Source organism: Aegilops tauschii, chromosome 7 (assembly GCF_002575655.3).
Source record: "Aegilops tauschii subsp. strangulata cultivar AL8/78 chromosome 7, Aet v6.0, whole genome shotgun sequence".
NCBI lineage: Eukaryota > Viridiplantae > Streptophyta > Magnoliopsida > Poales > Poaceae > Aegilops > Aegilops tauschii.
Window position 1 is genome coordinate 46,714,876 of NC_053041.3, and position 18,914 is coordinate 46,733,789.

The 18,914-nt window shown below is 45.3% G+C and overlaps 5 non-coding genes across 5 annotated transcripts; 3 read left to right on the forward strand and 2 right to left on the reverse strand.

Annotated features, from left to right (window-relative positions):
* Nucleotides 1–1,326: 1,326 nt before the first annotated feature.
* Nucleotides 1,327–1,397, reverse strand: TRNAG-CCC (transfer RNA glycine (anticodon CCC)). Its single transcript has one exon. It is a non-coding gene; the product is annotated as a tRNA-Gly (tRNA).
* A 90-nt stretch (nt 1,398–1,487) lies between these two features.
* On the reverse strand, nt 1,488–1,560 carry TRNAA-AGC (transfer RNA alanine (anticodon AGC)). The gene has a single exon. It is a non-coding gene; the product is annotated as a tRNA-Ala (tRNA).
* Nucleotides 1,561–5,002: 3,442 nt separating this feature from the next.
* On the forward strand, nt 5,003–5,075 carry TRNAA-AGC (transfer RNA alanine (anticodon AGC)). The gene has a single exon. It is a non-coding gene; the product is annotated as a tRNA-Ala (tRNA).
* A 7,413-nt stretch (nt 5,076–12,488) lies between these two features.
* Nucleotides 12,489–12,561, forward strand: TRNAA-AGC (transfer RNA alanine (anticodon AGC)). The gene has a single exon. It is a non-coding gene; the product is annotated as a tRNA-Ala (tRNA).
* Nucleotides 12,562–12,648: 87 nt separating this feature from the next.
* TRNAG-CCC (transfer RNA glycine (anticodon CCC)) lies at nt 12,649–12,719 on the forward strand. The gene has a single exon. It is a non-coding gene; the product is annotated as a tRNA-Gly (tRNA).
* Nucleotides 12,720–18,914: the final 6,195 nt, after the last annotated feature.

Below are 18,914 nucleotides of genomic sequence, written 5' to 3' on the forward strand. Positions count from 1 at the left end.
CGGGGGCGAAGCAGGAGCATCGTAGTACAATGCGATCGGAGGAGCCGGCTGGTAGCCGTCGTAGATTGCCGGTGTGCTGTATGGCGCCGCAGGTGTGTTGCAGAGAGCCGCGGACGATGTACTGGACGAAGTCACAGGCGCGGCTGCGTAGTGCCCCATAGATGACGCAGAGTAGTGCCCGGCTGCGGCTCCTGCAGGCGACGCGCCGTGTTGCATGGCGCCGTAGACGTGTGGCCCGTAGCCATGCGCGGGAGGCGGGGTAAAGGAGATGGATTCAGGGACGATCGGTCCGGCGGCGGCGGTGCCAGATGCAATCATCCCGATCGGAACAGAGGCGGAAGTCATCGATCGAAGACCGAGTAGGAGTCCTAATCCTATTACAAGTTGTATTCTAACAGTGTGTTTACAGAAATTGTGGGATTCAAAGAGTATGGGTACAACTTGACTCTTGCTGGGCATCGCCTCCAAGAGAGCATGATTTGACATCCATTGTTTGAGATGCGAGAAGATGTTGTACCTCCATACCTCATGGTGCTATAAGAAGTCGTGCTCCATCTTAATGTTTTGGACTACTTGCTCACTTGCTGCGCCTTTGGAGCATCTATCTCACATGAACTTAACAATTTGTATGGCGGAGCAGCACTTCTTCTGCTATCACCATTTGGTGCTTGTTATGCTATCTTTAGCATGATGCTAATATAATGTTCTAAACAATGGATTATCTATGCCATAGAACTGTTGTACTGTTCTCCCCTGATCATTTTCAGCTTGCATTGTTAAAAAGCACGAATGACACGGTTGCAGTATGAAATGCTGGTTCCTTGGCGAGAAGTTATGTCACTGTAGCTGTTGAAATGGAGAGTTTAGATACTTCCGTCTGTAGCTTAATACTCCGTATCTGGATCTTGTATGTTCAGTGCACACTTCGGTCCTGCTGATTTTGGAAGCTGCACGTGATTTGGTGCTCAGCAGCATAGTTTTGTTTTTGATCCTTACTATGGCAGCAAGTGATTTGATCACTACTTCAATAAGATTATTGTTTTTGTTTTCTGGCAAGTACGGACTTTGTTGCAAGTGGGGTCTTTCTTTGCTGCTGCTTCTGTGACCAGGATTAGTATTGGATTAGTATTGGCTAGCGCTTTTGTTCATCATAGTGGAACCTGGTCTTGTTCCTTTTATTTCACCTGAAACAATGGACCAGGTGAATGTACTAGTTCTTTATCTGGATGAAGATTCAGACGGTGACAGTTTCCACAACACCACCTCTAGATTTATTACTGTATAAAAGAACTTAAACTTACAAAAAATTAAAATTGAGAAAAGAAATGCGCATCCAGGGAATCGAACCCTGGTCAGTACCGTGGGAGGGTACTATGATACCACTACACCAGATGCGCTCCGACGAGTGTTTTTCTTTGGTAGATTAATTTGTATTCTAGAGCACTCAGATCTGCAAAGAAATAAAAAAAAAACAAGAAAAAGCAGAATGGAGAAGTGGGGTATCGATCCCCATACCTCTCGCATGCTAAGCGAGCGCTCTACCATCTGAGCTACATCCCCTTTTCTTTCTTTTTACAAATCCTTCCATAAATGTACTTGCACAGTTGCAATGCAAGGTCCGTACAGCTACATCCCCTGATTTGGCAATGGTAATTAACAAAGACACTTAATACCTGTTCAAGATTCTCTGCGTGTGTATGAAATTCTAGCGGTGTAACTCGAACGGCATAGTTCACGGAGGCGAAGGGGGTCAATTTTGTTCATGTGTTTCAAAAATTGTTCATGTTTTCCAAATTTCATTCACATTTTGAAAATTTGTTCACAACTAAAACACATTGTTCGGAACCAAGGTTTTCCTATTTTGTTTACAATTATAAAAAAGGAATTCGAAACCTGTTCACAATGCAAAAAAGTATTTAGAATTTGAAATTTGTTTGCAATTTTGAAAAATGTTCACGCTTTTTTTCAATTTTTGTTTGCTTTTAAAATAAACTTTTCAGAATTCAAAAACCAATAACAATTTTATAAAATGTTGACATTTTTTGAAAAACGTTGTTCATGTTTCAGCTTCTCAAACCGGTGTTTTGGGGGTGAAAACCCCGACTAAAACCTAAGGAAGAAAAATAGAAATTTGGTCGGCGGAGCGCCAACAAACCAAGAACCCATCCTCCCCCTCACCTCCCTCTCCCCATCCTCCCCACGACCGATGGAGCAGTTCGTCGGCGGCCACCACGTGCGTCTGCGGAGCACCGTGCTCGGCAGGTACCTCCACGCCGACGACGACGGGGATAGCGTATCCCTCCAGGACCGCCGGGCATAAGTGAAATCGGCTTGGGCGGTCGAGTTGCACAACCGGGATGATTATGGCCCGCACGTGCTCCTCTACAGCGCCGCCTACGGACGCGCGGGCGCCGGTCGGCCGCGGGCTCCGCGTCGAGCAGCGCGACCACGACCATCCGGAGATGGATTCCATTCTCTGGCGCGTATTCCGGATGCGCGGCAGGGAGGGAGTTCACCTCCGCAACGTCAACGGCGGCTGTCTGCTTGCCACTCGCGTGCTCGGCCACTACCGTGGCAACGGGGTGAGCGCGGAGGACACGCAGTTCATCCCTATGATGATGAACTGGGTCGTGGAGCCCATCCCCGCCATGCATATTCCGCCTGCACTTCCGGCAGAGGTGACTCCCCCATGCCCGCTTCTTGATTCTTCCCGAATTTGCTCTTGCGCGAATTGGGTTCTTGGATGTTGTTAACATGCATCGGAATTTGACCGCAAAGATTGCAAATCGTGTAAATTTCATTCGATCGCTTGGGTGCGAGCGATTCTTTGATCTGATGATTCTTCTTTGCGACCCAACTGCAGGTTCCCCTCCCCGACGCCATGTTGACGTGGCGGGCGATCGAGTACGTGTGGCTGAACGCCGACGGGGACATCATCACCAAAGGCTGGTACCCATTCGCTGGGAGGTCCTTGCTCCGCCTCAGCACCAAGCTGGCCGTGTGTCTGTCCATGGAGTGGGGCATGGAGGGCGTCCCCGACATCGTCATATGCCTCCCTGCCCGCGGTGGCCGCCTTCTCCCACTCGTCGTCGACCTGCCCAGCAGCGAGCACAACCTCCTCCGCGTCATCGTCGTCTACGCCGGCTCGCCTGGTGAGAAGCCATAAACTTCTCCTGTGGCTTCAGTTGTTCGGATATTTTGAGTCTCAATTCAGTTGACTGCCAATCTGCCTCTGCTCTGCTGGAGTACTCTGCTAGTCTGAAAATTATGAGAATCTACTGAAACTTTTGCTAATCTGTTTCAGTTCATTAGGAGTTCAGACTTGGTAATGGTCTCAAGACACTGAAACTTGATATGGAGAGTATTGGTTTCCATTCTGCTCTGCTTTGATTCAGATGATCCAATTCATCAGTTTAATACCATATATGTGCCGGTCTGGTAGCTACCTAGTGGAATACTTTGGAACTTGAAAACCCAAACCAGTTCAGTCTGCCTAGTTCAGCTCCTTCACAGAGAAGATAAATATTTCTGTTTTTTAGCCTACTGTAATTGTTTCGAGTAACGCGTGGACAAAATTCAGGTTCTGTTCCACAGCACATCCTCTACATTGTTTTGAAGTTTAGTACGTCATCTTTCTTTTTGATCTTGTTATTATCTGAACTTGTTGCAGTACCTGTGAGGCTGTGACCCATGATGCCTAACTGCTCATCTAATTTTCTACTAATTCAGCCCACGCAGTGCTGCGGTACCCGGATGTCGATGCAGAGTAGAGAGAAACCAGAGCCAGGACCCCTTCAGGTCGCCTTCCTGTCCACCTCTTCAGAAGCATCGCCGCCTCTGACACACGATGACATTAGAACCCAGTTCCTTTCGTTGAGATGTGTGTTCATGAAAACCCAGCAGTTCTTGTGTTTCTGCTAGCTAAACTTGCTTTCCTCAACTGACAGTAGGGCACCTATTTGCTCTGGCATCGCGGTTCTAAAATCCTGAAACTGTTCGAAAAATGGTGCAGTGACATATATTTGTCTGTAATGAGTTGACAATGGCCAGTACTTCAACGTTGCTAGCAGCATTTTTTTTCTTAGATGAAGCATCTGGTGTCAGCACAGATGTGGTGCTCCTTGCAGCGAGTTGAGCACTTGAGTTTTGTTGTTCTGCTTAGAGTTTTAGTTCATCAGCAGAGACTGAATTTTCTGTTTTGACAGAGATCGAATTCTGAACATTTTGTGTTTTAACCTTGAGTTTTGTGTTTTTCTTTTTTGTATTCTTATCTAAACTCGTTGCAGCACCTGTTACCCATGAAAACCCAAACCAGTCCAAGATTTTCTGCTAATTCAGCCCACAGGGCGCTGCGGTATGCGGATGTCGATGCAGAGTAGAGAGACGCCGCCCTAGCAGTCGCCTTCCTGTCCACCTCTTCAGAAGTGTCGCCGCCTCAGGCACGATGGCATTCTGTTGTTCTGCTTAAAGTTTCAGTCTATCAGCAGGGAATAAATATATATTTTTAGAACAGCAGAAACTGAATTTTTTGACAGATATCGAATTCTGAACATGGCGATGCTAATGTGCCCGGACACGACTTGCTGCATTTTGCTGGGATATTTCTTGAAAAAAAATTCAGGTTTTATCCCACAATGCTGTAAGAATACTAGTTTCTGCACATTCACACGACGACATTTTGCTTCTCTTGTTACATTGACGGACACTGAAAATGTTGCAGGGTCAGTAAAATGTATGTTTTCGGATTACTATGTTTCTTATTGTGAAAGGGAGGCAAACCCCGGTGTTTGAAATGTATATCTCGCGTACAAGACGAATTCAACTAATTGGACACGAAAATGAGAGAAGAAGAGAAAGTTGGAATTACTCATTGTCACGATTTCATCCAAATTGAACAGTCTTCACTGAAAATGGATGTCCATTTGCAGTTCTGCACCTGCTTTGGGTAACATTGTCTTTTTGTGAACCTTGCTTCTGGGAGGATTTGTACAGTGAACCAAAAGGGGATGTAGCTCAGATGGTAGAGCGCTCGCTTAGCATGCGAGAGGTATGGGGATCGATACCCCACTTCTCCATTCTGCTTTTGTTTACATCTCGATTTTTCTTTCTTTGTTTTTTTTCTGCAATTCTCTGTAGAGAAAAACTATCTTGATTCTTGACTTCACTTTTGCAAACTCCAAATCTCCCAAACACGCGAAAAATCACATAAAAGGGAAAACAAATAAATGCGCACAAATAGATTTTTTCTGCAAGCCAAAGCAGTGCAACAATAATCACATGCCAAGAGCAAAATGTCACCATCATAACTCCATAAACAGCTCTTATCAGGATCTGAATATATACTTTGAAAAAGCACTCTTTGTTTTACTTTCGCAGACTCATAAACAGCTCTTATCAGTAGTGAACTTCTCCATTTGTTGTTATTTTGCATACTCATAAACAGCTCTTTCGCAGACTCATAAACGTTGACAATGGCCACTACTTGAACGTTGCTAGCTGCATCTCTGTGGTGGTTCTTGCAGTGAGCTGGGAACTTCTTGAGTTTTGTTCTTCTGCTTGAAGTTTCAGTCTATCAGCAGGGGATGAATTTGTGTTTTCAGTTCATCATGTTCGACTGCGCGTACTCTCCAGTCATCAGGTGGCTGAACCACCTGAACGGGTCTGCTGCTGGGCTAAACGGCCAGCCCCTCTCTCTCGCTCAACGTGCGCCTGCACGTCCTGCATGCTAGGCATGCCGATGTAACCTCTCACCCCACCTCTCTGTACTCTACTGATGTACCCTATATAAGCCCATCGAGGCCATGTAGTACGATGTGTGAGAGCAATACAATTCAACTCATCACTGAGATCGAGTTCTGAACATGGCTGCGTGCTTTGTATGCTCGATTTAGCATATCCCGTGCCTGGTGTGCCTTTCCTTGAGCAATAATCAGGTTGTGTCCCCATAATACCGTAAGAATCATAGTTTCTGTGCTTCTCCAATTTTTGTTTTCTGTTTTGTTTTGTTTTTGCACATGTGTACAAATCCAAATTCTTCTGCATTTGGTTTATTCAGTCGCCAAATCTCGGCAATGCAGTATCAACATCAGGACACAATTACAGCATTCCAGTAAAAAGACCGGCTGTTATCTACACCAGCGGGCTTCTGCTACCGTATCCATCAGTAAATTCAGTTCCTCAGATGCTGGGCTCAAGGGATCAAACGTGAGATATAGCCATGAGGAATCGAGAAAGAGGAGGTGCTCCTCTGTTTCTCACATTTTTCTGTTACCTAGTGCCCGCCAGCAGTAGCTCATGCCGCTCGGGTTCTGGTCACTTGACCAAAACTTCGTAATCTCCTTCTGCTAAATCAATGAAAAGCCAGTGAACGCTGGATCTTTCAAAAGAAAAAAAGAGAGCGAGTGGCAGCGCCCAAATCTTAACACGGCCCGCTTTGCAATGTGTGAGCCCTCCAAACAACCATTAGGACTGCAACTTAACTGTCCACGACTTGATGAGTTTTATTAACAAAATTGTACGCAAGTGTTGCGAGTTACTTCAAGAAATAGGAAGGGGGTATTCACAAACAACGATGGCACGCACATCCAGCTGGGCCGACAGGTCTGACGTGGCCGCCAGATGGCGTGATTTGATTGGTTAGGGACTTTTTTGCCACCACGTGCGGACGTGCCAAGTTTGTATACCCGACTACCACACTTTGGAAGTTTGTGGATGTATAGTGCACATGCGAGTCAAGCTTGTGGACCGAGAGACGTAGAGGGGAAGCCTTCGACGTGGTACTTGAGAAGGAAGCAACACTTGTTGGTGCGGTGTCGAGACCTTGGTCGTGAAGGGAGCATCCTCCTTGGGATGGCCCAGTTGTGCTGTCATGTGCTCCGCCTCAGTTTTTTTTAGGGGTGTGCCCTGCCTCAGTTGTCAGACGCCTTCTGGTTACGAGGCCTCCGCCGCCTGGAAGCAGTGTTCCGTGGGCTCATTGTTGGTTGTTGGGCAAGCATTCGGGCCTCCGCGTGGCAGGGTTCGGCTTTGCAGGCACATAGCTCGCCATGGCTGTCGACTCTAAAGCTGAGGCACCCAAACTAGAAGGTCTGGCCGATGACGAAGGGGACAACGAGGATTCGGCTCACCGCTTCAGAGGAGACAAAGTGGCGGGGACCGAGGGAGGGGGGGGTGGGGCTCGACACGACGAGAAGCCACCGTTTGAGGGCAGGCTAAAGGGACCATCTCGACTCGTTCAACAGATCCGCGTGTGCCGCCCCTACCTGGTGCACCAACAGTTGGTCTTTCATAACATGTAGTCCCGCCGATCGGCGGCGTATTTATTCAGAGGGGCGTGTGAGCGGCGGATCGAGATGGCAAGGAACGAGACATGGATTTAACTTAGGTTTGGGCCCTCCGAGAGAAGGTCAGAACATGCTCCTGCCTTTGGTGGTTGTATTGCTCGAGTGCTCGTCAACGACCGGGTGGATCACCGGAGAGATTTATTTCTTGGGTTACAAGCTCTCTGCCTGGTGGCGGAGAGGAGGAAGATGATGGTAGGGGAAAACCCTAGCTCTAGGATGATCTAGAATGTCTTGGATCCCCGTTGTATGCTCCCTTGCCTGCCTTATATACTCGACACGGCTAGGGTTATATAACTCGGGTGCAGACGCGGTGGGCTTGCTCCACTGGTCCATCTCGGTACCGGTTCCTTGCTTGCTAGCTCTTCTCTCCAATCACCATATAGCGCCATCGAGGTCCTCCAACTCTTGGGTCTAGCCCGATAGTGATGGCTCCTATGGATCTCGGGGGCCCAAAACCGTTCCCTCATCCAAGAGCATCTGCCACTACATTCTTCTTTCATTTTTATATTCAATATATTGTTATTTCTTTTTTTTTAATTCAATATATAGCATAGTCAAACTGGCAGTAGTTCTAATAGATGCTTGTGCTGTATTCTTTCTGTAAGGCTTTGACTGATCATGTTTTTCGACTTTGCTGATCTATTTAATGACCAGGAGGTTTAACGTTTAGTAATGTTTTCATTTCTTTATAGCATTAAGTCGGTACTCGAGCATGAACACAAACTTTAGGTTGAGTCTGCAAAGGTGCTGTAAACAGGATAAGCACGCACGAGTCAACGAGCAAGGTGGTTGCATACAACGATTACACCAACAAGACACGTAAATTACCGTTCGGTTAACTATGCTTATTAATTGATTAATTTCCAACGCTGATGTTTTGATGTCTTTGTTTCTTCATGCTAAATTGATTATTTGACGATCGAATTTTCTCTAATATGTGTGCATATGACATTGTATTTGATGTTGCAATCATGCTAGAACTTAGTTTTGTGTTAGAACTTAAAATATAATTTATTTTGTAAGTGATCTACTTTAGTCATAATAATTATTGAAGTTACACTGTATGTTTGTTATTACATATTGCCAAATAGTGCAAGTACTACTAAATCTGCTGTAAAATTTGTCATCAATTCCTTGAGTTTTTTCGTCATTTTCTTTCTTATTTTAACGTAATACCAATGCCCTAATTCATTCCGCCTTCAATTTTTTATAATGTCTTTGCTATTATGGCTTAGTCCGCTTTTTGGCCATTGGATTATCCCAATTTTTGTCCATGGGACCATGTATTTGGTGTTGCAATCGTCTGCCACTACTTAGTTTCCTGTTAGGAACTTATGAAATTCATTTTGTAAGTGACCTACTTGAATCATAATAATTATTAAAGTTGTACTACTATATGCTTATTATTGCATATTGTGGAACAATGCAAGTTCTACGAAATCTGTTACAAATTTTGGTCATCATTTGCTTTGGATTTTTCTTCATTTTCTTTCTTCTTTTATAGTAAAACCATTCTCTTAATTCATTCTACCTCCAGATAATACTTCTTTTTCTTTAAAAAAATTTATTATGTCTTTGTTATTCATGCTTAGTCAATTTTTCTTCTTCTTATATGCATCTAACATCGTATTTAATGATGCAATCGTGTGCCACAACTTAATTTTGCGTGACGAACTTTCCATTGCAATTTTTATTATTTTATACAATGGCATTTTCAATTTATGTAGTACATAAATTTTATTCTTTAGACCATGTCAAATTTTTTTCATTAGACCATGGCAAAAAATAAAAATAAAAAATTAAACTATGGCAATTTTATTATTTGTATGGGTCCTAAGACCTAACACATATTGAACTTGTCTCATGTGTCCAATGGAAAATTCCTAAAATTGGCCATCCTTTCAAATCATAAATCCATATTCCTGCAAAAACTTTCCATTGTAGTTTATTTATTTTATACCATGGCATTTTCAATTTATGTAGTACATCAATTTTATTCTTTAGACTATGGAAAAAAAATCTAATTAGACCAATTAAAATTTACTAATTAGATTATGGCAATTTTATTATTTTCATGTGTCCCAACACATTTTACACTTGTCTCATTGTCCAATGGCAAATTCCTAAAATTTGCCATCCTTTTAAAGCATAAATCCACGTTCCTACAAAAACTTTCTTACAAATTAACGTGTAATTATATGTCCATCATTTTTTACCGTATAAAATTGATGGTAATTTTTCATTATGGTGCATAGGTTTTGAAATTGATTTTTCGCCATGGTAAAAAATAAAATTGCAATGGTGCCAAAAATAAGTTTGCCGTGTTAGAGAACAAAATCAGAAAATACAGAAAGGATTCTTCAATAATTTTGCAATGGCCCAAGAATTAAATTTTCTATGTTACAAAAATAAATAAATTTCATTGCTCTATGCATAAAATTTGCATCACACACAAAAAGAAAATACCATGGTCCATGAAGTAAATTTGTCATGGTCAAAAATTAATAATTACGGTGTTTCGTGAAGTAAATTTGCCAAGGTCTAAAAAAATCAATGTCCCACTAGGTAAATTTGCCATGGTACAAACGAAGGAAATTTTCCACTTTCCAAAAGAAAGATATTTCCCATGGTACATAAAAGGAAAATTTCTGTGCTACAAAATATAGTTTGCCATGATGGAATTGTTGGGGAGTTTTGTAAATATTTGCATGGCAAATAGACACAAATGTTTCCATAAATGGTTTTGGGAGAGTTTGTAAATATTCGCATGGCAAATTTTAAATAACTTTGGTTCAAACGTATATCTTTCATTTTTCTTGTATGTTTTTAAGTTATGGAAAAATTAGTTTCTAACGCATGTCAATTTATAAAAAAAATGTGTGGCATTTTTGGCTACAAAATCGTGTCTATTTTTATCTGTGGCGATAATTTTTGGTTTTTCCCCATGGCAATTGTCCACACACCTTTGATGTGCCATGGGGGTGGGGGGTGGGGGGGGGGGGGGGGGGGGTAAAGCATGATTCTTTTCTCGATCATGTAGGATGGCAATTTTTCCTTTTGCATGACGACACTTTTAGTTGTAACCAACTTTATGGCAAATTACATAGAAATTGTGGGACCTACTTCAGAAGACAATTTTTTTGAAAAAAAAATTCTCAACATTCATGGAAAATTAAAAAGAATTGCATGTTGTTTTTAGAGTATTGTACATTGTGGCAATTTTCTGAATGCCTGATACTTGTTTTGGTGCTCAAACCTGGGCTTCTTTGGTCTATTTTTACCCGCATGTTATGTTTATCAGCGTGAAGTTTTAACATATATCCGTGTGTTGCGCGATGGGACGAGACGTACCGTGCACCCCAGCGCGCCATTTTGGGCCGGCCCATGTTCATGATTTTGGAAAAATGTTCATGTATTCTAAAAAGTTAGTACAATTGAACAAATGTTCACAAACTCAAAAAATGTTCATGGCTTTTTAAGAAAAATCCATGAATTGCAAAAAAGTTCACCAATTCAAAACAGATGTTTGCTAATTCAAAAAATGTTCATAAAAATGTTTTTTGATTCAAAAAATGTTTACGGGTTCTAAAAAATTGTTCACAATTTCAAAGAATGCTTGCAAATAAAAAAAATGTTCCTAATTTTAAAAAAACTTCACAAATTAATTAAATGTTCATGATTTCAAATGTTCACGAGTTCAGAAAATGTTCGCGTGCTTCTTTTGCCATCTCGCCTGACATTTCTGTTCAAGCTATGCTCACTTCCACATCGCTCGAACACCTGTTCCACTTGCCACTGTCGATCCAGGCCAGAGAAACAGTTACAGATGCTAACCAGTTCGGTTGGTCTGAACCCCCATCAGATAGATGCCTGGTCCTGTGTCTGGGGAGATTTCTCTGCCAAGAAATATTACAACTTCTGCTTCTGAGATGTTCAGGTTGACCCAGAGTTTAAACTGATTTGGAAATCCAAGTGCACCATGAAAATTAAAGTCTTCCCCTGGCTCCTAATGGCTGATAGATTGAACCCCAGAGACATGCTTCGTGGGAGACACTACAACATAGGCACTGATCTTAAGTGTCTGCTGTGTGGAGCTGCCAGAGAAATAGCAGAGCGTCTTTTCTTTGACTGCCAGTTCAGTGCCTGTTGTTGGGACAAACTCCAAGTTAGCTGGCCTAGTGGGGGAGACAGGCTTCAGAAGTTGCATGCTGGACGAGTTGCTTGGTCAGGGACTCTGTTCACTGAATGCTTCGCCACTACTGCTTGGAATATCTGGAAAGAGAGGAACAACAAAAATTTCAGAGGCATCCATCCCACCCTGAGTGGCAGCTGGTTCTAATACCTTTGGCTATCCTCTTAGGCTCTACTCAACCTCCCCCTCATCTCTCATAGCTTTGTATATTCCTGCCCGCCATCCTCTCCCTGTACATGCTAAAAGCAATAGGACCAAAGCGTGCACTCAACATAAAAGATCAAAATATTACAGAGGGGAGCATGTAAACTAACCATTTCAGCAACAGAAATGCAATAACTTCTCGTGAAGGAATTAGCATTTCAAACTGCAACCACCCTGCCTTTCATGCTTTTAACGGTGCAAACTGAAAGTTAACAGGGTAGAACAGTAGAACTGTTCTATGTATAGCATAGATAATCCATTGTTCAGAACATACATTAACATGATGTTCAAAGGCAGCATGACAAGCACGAAATGATGATAGTAGAAGTACTACTTCAACCATGAGCCGTACAAAGTGTTCAGCTCTACTACTAGTACTAACTAGAAGTAATAAGAACAGAGTACAAAAGACATGGCTCATATGGGATGTCCAAATCATTAAGATGGAGCATGTCATCTTGCAGCACTGTGTTGAATGGAGGCTCCTGGTTCACAGCATCTTCTTCTTGCGCCTCAAACAATGGAAGTGAAATCATGCTCTCTTGGAGGCGATGCCCCGTAAGTATCAAGCGGCTATCATGCTCTTCGATTTCCACATTTCTTAAAAACACACCATCAGGGTCGCAATGCAACAGACGGCCAAGACTCGGCCAGATCAACAGCTCACGCTCGTTGATCAGAGCTATCTCGGGTGCGGAATATCAAACCGTTTTGATGTGATTACAGCCGCCAAGTACTCCTCGTAACGCTTCGGGGATGTAGCTCAGATGGTAGAGCGCTCGCTTAGCATGCGAGAGGTATGGGGATCGATACCCCACTTCTCCATTCTGCTTTTTTTGTTTTTTTTATTTCTTTGCAGATCTTAGTGCTCTAGAATACAAATTAATCTACCAAAGAAAAACTCTCTTCAGAGCGCATCTGGTGTAGTGGTATCATAGTACCCTCCCACGGTACTGACCAGGGTTCGATTCCCTGGATGCGCATTTCTTAATTTTTGTAAGTTTTAAGTTTTTGTACATTTTGTTTTGTTGCTGTGGAAACTGTCGTCATTGGAATCGGCCGAAATATCTGCAATTTTTTATCAGATAAATAATGGAAACATCATGGTGAAAATATAAAGATGAACTGGGAATTAGCACATTGTTGAACCAAAAATAGACCCGGTTCAACTGCCAGGTCCTTTTTTGGGGGTAAAAAGAACAAGACTATGATGAACAAAAACATCAAAATAATGCCAGCCAACACAAATCCGGTCACAGAAGCAGCAGCAAAGAAAGACCCCAGCTAGCAACACCTACAAGATTTATATCACCAACCTTTCTTCTCCCAACAAGGTGGTTGCAAATGCTTGGTGAATCGACTCAGACCAATATTGGATGAAATTATTTCGCCAGCCCAGAGTGCTTTTGGGCCAGGCCGGATGATCACTGACAATGCTCTTTTGGCTTTTGAATGCATCCACCATATTCAACAGGAAAAGGATCCGGAGAGAAGTTTTTGTGCATATAAACTTGATCTCTCAAAAGCGTACGACCGGGTTGACTGGACATACTTGAAGCAAATGATGCAAAAGATGGGTTTTGCTTGCCGATGGGTGGACTGGATTATGACGTGTGTCACCACGGTGAGATATTCAGTTAAATTCAATGGAACCCTCTTGGATTCATTTGCACCGACGCGCGGGCTTCGGCAAGGTGATCCCCTCTCCCCATTTTTGTTCCTGTTTGTAGCTGACGGCCTATCTGCTTTGTTGAAGGATGGTGAGGAAAAGGGCAGGTTTCCCCCCTAAAAATACTAGTAAGGTACACGTGCATTGCACGCATGAGATTTGGCAACCAAATTATGAATAAATACCACACTATAGCATGTAAGCTTTGAGTCGTATATGCATGATGTACATATTCGTTTAATTCTTATAGTTCATCTCATTCAAAATCAATTAGTTTTATAAAAAAATCTATTTTAAGATTCATGGAATTGTGCATAGTAAAGCATAAAGTAAAAACAAATAGTGACAATTCATTTAGACAAAAAAAGTTTGGGCAATTAAGATATGGAAGATTCTAGAACAAAGGAGAAGTGCTTGTGTTTTGAGGTTTGTGCATTATGCTTAAGTTCAACCATGGAGTCTTCTAGATTGTACATGTGGCACTGGTGGAATGTAGATGATATCCAACGGCCAGTAGTGCTCGGATTTGCCTTCTCTGTACCATCAGATTGGCTTCATCCAACGACCAACTTTCAAAGTTATTCGCACACTATATAGGGGTATAGATGTAGGCGTGCGCCGGGTATCTCGCACTTGTTGTTTGCGGATGACACACTCTTGTTCTTCAAAGCGGATAACAACCAAGCTATGGAGGTCCGAAAAGTTTTAGAGACCTATGAGGCTGCAACTGGCCAGCTTATAAACCCTACCAAATGTAGCATTATGTTTGGGGAATCATGTACAGTGGCGCATCAGACTGAGGTGCGGTCAGTATTGCAAGTGCAGCGGGACACATACGAGGAAAAGTACCTGGGCCTCCCTGTTCTTGAGGGACGAATGTCAAAGGAGCAATGCCATAGCCTTCTTGCCAGTTTGACAAAGAGAATTGTGCAATGGGGCGACACATTGTCCCAAGCAAGGAAAGAGGTAATGATCAAGGCAGTCGGCCAAGCCATTCCAACGTACATGATGGGAGTTTTTAAGCTATCTATGTCTGTGTGTGATGACTTAAACCGGTTGGTTCGGAACTTTTGGTGGGGCTCCTCTCAAGGTCGGCGGAAAACACACCGGAAGTCTTGGCCAAGCATATTAGCTCCTAAGATGAGAGGGGGCATTGGATTCCGTGACTTCAGAGTTTTCAATCAAGCTCTGCTTGCATGATAGGCTTGGCGTCTTCTTACTAAACCCGACAGCTTGTGTGCGCAGGTCCTCAAAGCTCGCTACTAACCTGACGGACGCCTCGAGGATACAGTCTTCTCCGGCAATGCGTCATCCACATGGCAAGCCATCCAGTATGGTTTGGAGCTCTTGAAGAAAGGTCTTATATGGCGCGTGGGTAATGGCGAACATATCCGTATATGGCGAGATAGGTGGATCCCGCGGGAACACTCCGGGAAACTCATTACTCCGCAAGGTACATGCAGACTACGCCGGGTCTCCGAATTCACTGACGAGAGAGGAGGTTGGCGAATGGAACTCCTTCGACAGTACTTCCTGCCGGTCGACATCGCACGCGCATCAAGCTCTCTCCACAGGCCCCCGATGATGTTCTTGCATGGGCACCGGAGAAAACCGGAATCTTCATAGTCCGGTCGGCATACCGCTTTGCCATGGACGAGCGCGAGCGTCCATTGGCCAGCGCTTCGAACAGGGCACCGGATGGTCGTCGCGCCATCTGGAAGAACATATGGGGGTGCCCTGCTCCCCCGAAGGTACGCGTCTTCGCTTGGAGACTTGCAACAAATTCACTGGCTACATGGGCGAATAAATTCTCTCGTGGCCTGGAGGTATCTGACATATGCCCTTTGTGCGGGACGGAACGAGAGGACTGTTTCCACGCATTTTGTAGGTGCCCCCGGGCGGTTTCATTGTGGCGCGCTATGGCCATTGACTGGCCTATGCCGGACGTGGCAACATTGGAAAATACGGGGCCGGAATGGCTTCTTGGTGTTTTGGAGGCCCTGACTGAAACCTCCAGAATGGCGCTGCTCATGACCCTCTGGCGATCATGGCATGTGCGGAATGAGATCACCCACCAGAAGGAACCATCTCCCACGGAGGCGTCGTGCCGATTTTTGCAGGGATACATGTGATAGATCCTCTGGATCGGATTTGGCTAGTTATTCCGGTAAACCTACCTTCTCCTTGTGCTGACGAGCTTGATCCAGCGCCGGCCATGGTGATGTGGTGACGGCGGCGAAGTGGACAGAGAGATGGCGAGGAGGTGGTGCTTCCCGTGAGCACCGCGCTAACCCTAGATCGGTAGGGCGTGTAGGTGGGGTTTGTGGCGGCGATGAACTTCGTCAGTCGTGCCCCGGCCCCCACCTCTGTTAATATAGCGCGGGTCACAGGGGCCCACCAACCATAATGGGTTGGGCGCCCCCGATCAGGGCGCATTGACCAAGGGCCTGGCAGGCCGTTGGGCCTGCACAGAGGAGATCAACCTAACATTCTCCCCCTTGATCTCAACACTTTTAACCTTATACTTTCTAGTTTATTTGTTTCATCACATATTGGTACATAGAGCATGTTTCATCGTCACAGCTCAATTGCCGATAGAATCATTTAGCTACAACATATGTTTTGTTCAGAAACAAATTCTGTTCCTTTTGGGCCTATCCAGGAATCATAAGGCTTTCCCTTAAACCCATGCCGGCTAAGTGTTCCTTGAACACATTGGGTGGTAAGCCTTTCGTTAGCGGATCCGCAAGCATATCTTTTTTCCTTATATGCTCGAGACTTATAGTTTGATCCTGGATTTTATCTTTCACAACATAATACCTTATCTCTATTGTTTTGGCAGCATTACTCGACTTGTTGTTGTGAGCGTAAAATACTGCGGGCTGGTTGTCACAGTACATCTTTAGTGGTTTGTGAATACAATCTACCACTTTCAAGTCGGGTATAAATTTCTTTAGCCATATCGCCTGCCCCGTGGCTTCGAAGCATGCTACGAATTCTGCATACATCGTGGATGATGCAACTATCGACTGTTTGGAGCTTTTCCACGAAATAGCTCCACCGGCAAGGGTGAATACGTATCCTGACGTGGATTTTCTATCATCTTTGTCCCCCACAAAATCTGCATCTGAATACCCTTTTATCTCTAGGGAATCACTTCTCCTGTATATTAGCATGTAGTCCTTCGTGCCTTGTGAGGGACTCCTGGATTAGGGGGTCTTCGGACAGCCGGACTATATACTTTGGCCGGACTGTTGGACTATGAAGATACAAGATTGAAGACTTCGTCCCGTGTCCGGGTGGGACTCTCCTTGGCGTGGAAGGCAAGCTTGGCAATTTGGATATGTAGATCTCCTCCCTTGTACGACTCTGTGTAACCCTAGCCCCCTCCGGTGTCTATATAAGCCGGAGGGTTTAGTCCGTAGGACAACGACAATCATAATCATAGGCTAGCTTCTAGGGTTTAGCCTCTATGATCTCGTGGTAGATCAACTCTTGTAATACTCATATCATCAAGATCAATCAAGCAGGAAGTAGGGTATTACCTCCATCGAGAGGGCCCGAACCTGGGTAAACATTATGTCCCCCGCCTCCTGTTACCATCCGCCTTAGACGCACAGTTCGGGACCCCCTACCCGAGATCCGCCGGTTTTGACACCGACATTGGTGCTTTCATTGAGAGTTCCATTGTGCCGTCACGATAAAGGCTTGATGGCCCCTTTGATCATCGGCAATGATGCGATCCAGGGTGAGGTTTTTCTCCCCGGACAGCTCTTCGTATTCGGCGGCTTCGTACTGCGGGCCAACTCGCTTGTCCATCTGGAGCAGATCGAGGGCTATGCCCCTGGCCATCAGGTCAGGTTTGGAAGCTTGAACTATACTGCCGACATCCGCGGAGACTTGATCTTCGACGGATTCGAACCCATGTCAGGTGCGCCCCACAGTCACGATGAGCATGACTTAGCTCTGTCGTCGGATGGTGTTCGGGAGATCACACCTGTAGCTACTCCGGTCCTCAAGCCGGAGCAGATCGCGCCGTCTGAGGACGGGTGGATGGACCCCGCCACGGAGGCCGCACACTCAGCGGCGATAGAGCCGAATACTGACTTCACGTCCTATGAAACCTGTGTTGCCGGACACTTGGATTCGTCCCCGGCCACGGGCTCCGAACCGCCCGCGTCCGTGCCTATCGAATCTGATTGGGCACCGATCATGGAGTTTTCCCCCGCGGATATCTTTCAGCACTTGCCCCTGGGTGACGTGCTAAATTCATTAAGGTCTCTCTCCTTGTCAGGAGACCCTTGGCCGAACTATGTCCGGCTTGAGTGGGAAGCGGACGACGAAGAAATTCGTTCCCCACCCACCACCCACTTAATAGCCACTATCGACGACTTAACCGACATGCTCGATTACGGCTCCGAAGACATCGATGGTATGGACGACGATCCAGGAGACGAACAGGAACCACCGCCCACAGCGCGCTGGACTGCCACCTCATCATATGATATATACATGGCGGACACCCCCAAAGAAAGCGGTGGCAATAAGGCAACGGAGGATAATCCCCCGAGAAGCAATCTAAGCACCGGCGTCATCGGCGCCGCTCTAAGCCCCGCCATAGCAAAAGCAGCGATACCGGCACAAGAGACAATAACGCTGCAGATAGTGCCGAAGACGAAGACAATCCCCTCCAGCCAGGCTTCGAGCGGGAAGGATGGGCAAGCAAGCCCTAAGGAACAGGCAGCAGACGGAGAATCAGGGGATGACAATTACATGCCTCTCTCTCCGAAAACGAGGTGAGCCTCGGCGACGAACAATTTATCGTGCCTGAGGATCCCGTCGAGCAGGAGCGCTTCAAGCGCCGGCTTATAGCCACAGCAAAAAGCCTGAAGAAAAAGCAACAACAGCTTCAAGCTGACTAAGATCTGCTAGCGGATAGATGGATTGAGGTCCTGGCGGCCGAGGAATACGAACTCGAGCGCCCAACCAAAAGTTACCCAAAGCACAGGTTGCTACCCCAACTCGAGGAGGAAGCATTAAAGCCTACGCTTCCAGCGTATGATGCGGCTGACCGGCCACCTCGTGGCCGAGATAAAGCGGCATATCAGGCCGAAGTCCAGCCCGCACCCCGGTGCCAGTTAAACAAAAATACCAAGGCCCGAGGTAACACGCAGGACCTGTGAGACATATTGGAAAACAAAGCAGGACATGCAAGATCGATCTACGGATCACGGGGGCGCGCCCCAACGCGTGACGACGATCGTCACGCCGGATATACTAAAAGCAAATCCGGCCGGGCCGAATACAACAGACAAGACTCGTATGAACTACGTCGTGACATAGCCCGGCACAGAGGCGCCGCACACCCCCTATGCTTCACTGATGAAGTGATGGATCACGAATTCCCAGAAGGATTTAAACCCGTGAACATTGAATCATATGATGGTACAACAGACCCCGCGGTATGGATTGAAGATTTCCTCCTCCACATCCACATGGCCCGCGGTGA